Source organism: Miscanthus floridulus, chromosome 14 (genome assembly GCF_019320115.1).
Source record: "Miscanthus floridulus cultivar M001 chromosome 14, ASM1932011v1, whole genome shotgun sequence".
NCBI lineage: Eukaryota > Viridiplantae > Streptophyta > Magnoliopsida > Poales > Poaceae > Miscanthus > Miscanthus floridulus.
Window position 1 is genome coordinate 43,378,506 of NC_089593.1, and position 5,461 is coordinate 43,383,966.

A 5,461-nucleotide genomic window follows, 5' to 3' on the forward strand; every position below is an offset into this window, starting at 1 on the left:
GCATGCTCAGTTCCACACTAGTAAACCATGATACTATCATTTTGCCTTGAAAACCTCCCAATGCCCACCACTAAAGTCCCATTGGCCCCAACACGTGAAATGCCACACGGATCATGAGTCAATGCAGGAGAGGACCTACCAAATCCTAGCTACCGCCGCCACGCACTCACCGTGGGGCATTTCATCAAACACATAGCGGGCAGTGAGCCATGCACTCACCATGGGGGGTGGGAAAGCAGTTCTCCATGAACTCCTAAAGGCCTTGGCAGTGGGAGTGCAGGCGTGGAGGAGGAGGGGCACGGCTGGTGTCGTGGATGAGGAACGAGGGCATGGACGGCACGGTGCTCCGACGTGGGGTGGTGGACGGCGTCGCGGGCGCTGGCATGGGACTAACGGGGACGCATCGAGGGGACGCACGGGCATCAACATCGAAGAAGAGGAGCGTTGGGCTAGGAACGGCTGCGCGGGGAGCGGTGGATGGGTCCGCGGGGAACGGTGGTGCCCGTCGGCGCGGGGTGGTGCTCCAGCGGTGTGGGGGGAGGGGTTGGTGCCAGGTTGAAATGACTTTGGTAAATTTCAACCCGCACCTTGCTTTTATCCCAATGGTTCATCACTACCGGTTGTAAGTTCTAAACCAACAGTGATGAGGAAACATCACTGTCGGGCCATTCCTCAAACTGGCAGTGATGGTGTGTAGTGGTTACGGGTTAAGTAGCATATCTTTTCCCTTTCTTTCGAAATCCTTCAACTAGCTCAATGGTTAAGACTGCGCAATATAGCCCTCGAGACTCGTGTTCGAGTCCTAGGTGCCCAAATTTTTTGGTTTAATTTTATAAATTATTAAAAGACTTTGGAAATTTCACCTCGTGCCTTGCTTTTATCCCAATGGTTCATCACTGTCGGTTGTAAGTCTAAACCGACAGTGATAAGGCAACATCGCTGCCGGGCCATTCCTTGAACCGGCAATGATGGCGGTGTAGCGATTACGAGTTAAGTAGGATATCTTTTCCCTTTCTTTCAAAATCCTTCGACTGGCTCTACGGTTAAGACCGCGCAATTTAGACCCCGAGACCTGTGTTCGAGTCCCAGGCAGCCCAAATTTTTTGATTTAATTTTATAATTTATTAAGCGCTTTAAAAGGTCAAAAAGAAAAAATAAATTACCCTTGACACACCTCCTACACTAGAGCAGCGGTTAAGACTCAGAACTTTGCTCCTAGAGACCCGAGGGTTGGCACAATTTTTTTATAAATCATTACTGGTTTTCAAAACAAACCGACTGTGATAACCAACATCACTGTCAGTTTCATCTCACCACTGTTGGTTTTTTGAAACCGACAATGATGTGTATATATATATATATAAATTCCTTTTATGTACTGAATAAATAGAAGCATGTGTATTCCTATGTTGAAATGGCTTAAAAATTTTTTGGCAAGCATGTACAGCCAAATTAAGACCCCACATAGGAGTTTAGGTTTTTCTGATCATTTTTTTATTTATTATATTTTTTTGTGTGCGGAATGAGACAAATGAGGGTGAATTTCATCTTGGACCTAATAGATTTTTTCATCGACCTCCACAAAATTCTTTTCCCTAGGGCACATTAGAGCTTGTGTAAAAGTTTGGAACCATTTCGGATCTTTTCGTGGGTAGACTCAGTTCAACCTATAATTAATCGATGTCGTCGCGCGAAAATTCAATTAAACCTCAGAAAGTAGCAAATGATCTTCGGAAAATCCCAAATTAGGTGTTTTCTTCACCCGTGGCACGTGCAGGCCTAAGAAAAAGTTTGAGACTAATACGACACCGAAATACGTATGAACCACAAAAACCTTGATAACCTATGTGTATAGTCATGGTTCGATGAAAGAGCTCATGTACCTCTATGAAGCATGTATACTCCGTCTATGTCGAAATGGCTTGAAATTTTTTTGGCAAGCATGTATACCCAAATTAAGGCCCTAAATAAGATCTTATGTTTTTCTGATTATTTTTTTATTAATATATTTTCTCTGTGCTGAATGAGACAAAAGAGGGTGAATTACATCTTGGACCTAATAGATGTTTTCATCGACCTCCACAAAATTCTTATCCCTAGGGCACATTAGATTCTGTGTAAAAGTTTGGCACCATTCCGGATCTTTTCATGGGTAGACTCAGTTCAACCTATAATTAATCGGTGTCGTCGCGCGGAAATTCAATTAAACCTCAGAAAGTAGCAAACCATCTTCGAAAAATCCCAAAGTGGGTGTTTGCTTCACCTGTGGCACGTGCAAGCCTAACAAAAAGTTTGAGACCAATACAACACCGGAATGCGTATGAACCATAGAAACCTTGATAACCTATGTGTATAGTCATGGTTCGATGAAACGGCTCATTTACCCCTGTGAAGCATATATACTCCGCCAATGTTGAAATTGCTTGAAATTTATTTGGTAAGCATGTATACCCAAATTAAGGCCCCAAACAAGATCTTAGGTTTTTCTGATAATTTTTTATTAATATATTTTTCTCTATGTTGAATGAGACAAAAGAGGGTGAATTACATTTTTGGACCCAAGAGATTTTTTCATCGACCTCCACAAAATTCTTATCCCTAGGGCACATTAGAGCCTATATAAAAGTTTGGCACTATTCTTGATCTTTTTGTGGGTAGACTCAGTTCAACCTATAATTAATTGGTGTCATCGCGCAGAAATTTAATTAAACCTTAGAAAGTAGCAAACCATCTCCGGAAAATACCAAACTAGGTGTTTCCTTCACCCGTGGCATGTGCAAGCCTAAGAAAAAGTTTAAGACCAATACGACACCGGAATGCGTATGAACCATAGAAACCTTGATAACCTACGTGTATAGTCATGGTTCGATGAAAGGGCTCATGTAACTCTATGAAGCATGTATACACCGCCTATGTCGAAATGGCTTGATTTTTTTGACAAGCATGTATACCCAAATTAAGCCCCCAAACAAGATCTTAGGTTTTTCTGATCATTTTTTATTAATATATTTTTCTCTATGCTGAATAAGACAAAAGAGGGTGAATTACATCTTGGACCCAATAGATTTTTTCATCGACCTCTACAAAATTATTATCCCTAGGGCACATTAGAGACTGTGTAAAATTTTGGCACCATTTCAGATCTTTTCGTGGGTAGACTCAGTTCAACCTATAATTAATCGGTATCGTCACGCGGAAATTTAATTAAACCTCAGAAAGTAGCAAACCATCTCTAGAAAATCTCAAACTTAGTGTTTCCTTCACCTGTGTCACGTGCAAGCCTAAGAATAATTTTGAGACCAATGCAACATCGGAATGTATATTTCTAGTTGCCCAACAAATGTTACACGAATTACATGCATGACAATAATTAAACACACAAGCCGCACAAATTAAAATTAGAACCCAATTAAACTATGACCTTGCAAACCTAGCTAAATAAACATTAATTACTATTGGAATTACTACCGGGATCGATCGGGCCATGCACACTAACATGCCTCTATAGCCATATATGGTAATTAATGTCATGGATTATGTATCCGCTTGTATCGATGAAGGTCAATGCCCGTATGAGTGCACTCTCTCGTGCCTCACAATACTGAAAGAATGGTTAGTCATAGATGTAACCTACTAAACGACCACTGCCCCTGTTAGTAATACTTATGCAGTACTGGCGTCCTTCTATAGTGAGCTGGCCGAGGTTACCATTGCAGAAGTCCTAATCGTACCTGAGTTGCTCTGTAGCTTGGTCTAGAATGGCCCACAAGCCACATGCAGCATAGGTAGGGTCCTGGAGCGCAATCTGCATATGGAGAAAAAGAAAAAAATTAGAGAATGTTATTACAATAATAAACAACAAATAACCACGACTCAGGTATAAGTGACCATTTTATCACATCCGCATGGTTGTAGCTCGCAAATCATTCACTTGCATGCGGGACGGGGATATCACCAGCATTCAAAGCAAGTGCCTTGAAGTGTGAGAAATCAGGCACATCATAGCAAACACATTGAAGTGCCTCTAAATAGAAGCACACATCACTGAATTGGGCGCTTATCATGTCCGGGCTCTGTCTTCCCATCTCGTGGATATGGTTCCGATGATTTGCACCCCTCAAAGGGATGGAAAAACTGAGTTCACACGTCCATAGACGACCACTTGCATTAGATGCCATGTTATTGATAATGTCCGAGATAAAGAACCAGCTAAGTGTTGTTCGCAGCCAATCTATTGGGGATATAGTCTATGACTTATATGTATGCAACAATGATATTAAACTAATTACACTTATTTGTTAGCATAAAAAAATAAAATATGTTGAAAAATATTTCATACAATAGCTAGAATTGGGAATTGTGGAATAGCCACATTAGGAGCGAATGGCTAATCACCAGGGTGAGGGAGGTCCATTGTTCATACCACCTGATTGAAAAAATGCAAAAAAATATGAACATAAAATATATGCACAAAAAATTCTTCCAGGTAAAATGTGGTAACATAATTAAATATAGATCGAATGCAAGGAATAAGAATATATATAAATGTAGAATGCAAAGAAACATGAATATAAATATAGATCAAATGAATATAGATAGAATATTGGAGAAGACAACATATCAATACCAATGAAAATGCATGAGCCATGACCAAATCACATAGAGAGAGTGGATTTCTTGAGAAGTGAGAGTGAAACATGAGAAATGAGACTATGAGAGTTCGTGGGTGGGTGGGATCGATGTATGTGGCTGGCGGTTTGTTTTATATAGGGGGGAATGGACATCACTGCCAATTTTTAAATAGAACCGATAGTGAAAGTGAATATCACTGTCGGTTTTTAAATAGAACCGATAATGAAGGTGCATATATGTAAAGAACCATGAGAAAGTTTTAACCACAATGATATATTTATTTAGATAGTACAAAAATACATAAAAAATAACAAAAATATTATAAATAAATTACATATACGATAACAATGACCTTACACTAAAAATTCATATACGATAACAAAGACCTATTTTCGTACAGATCAATGTTATAATCAATGTTTATCAACACATTACAATTTAACCCCCTCAGTAGCATTCTTCTAGCACCAACTAGGGTCAAACAGCAGCACCGAGGTGGTCTACGAGCTATACCGGTTGGAGATGACAAGGTGGCATCGATGAATCCATGCCTCTGCTGTACATAGCCTTTTTCTTGGTATAGTCTAGAGCGCACCGCAGTGGATGGCTCTGTAAACCTCATGGCATCTCCAATCTTCGGCATTGCTCTATCTTCAGTAGCATTCTTCTAGTACCTCTTATGTGCACCATTTTGGTAGACTACGACGCATAATGATATCTGTGGTTTGTTGTGAGAGGAAAACACTATATCATGGCAGATAAGCCCTTGCTGAAACCAATATACATGGAGAGGCTTCCTAGCAGGGCACCATTTTATAGGCTAGCTATC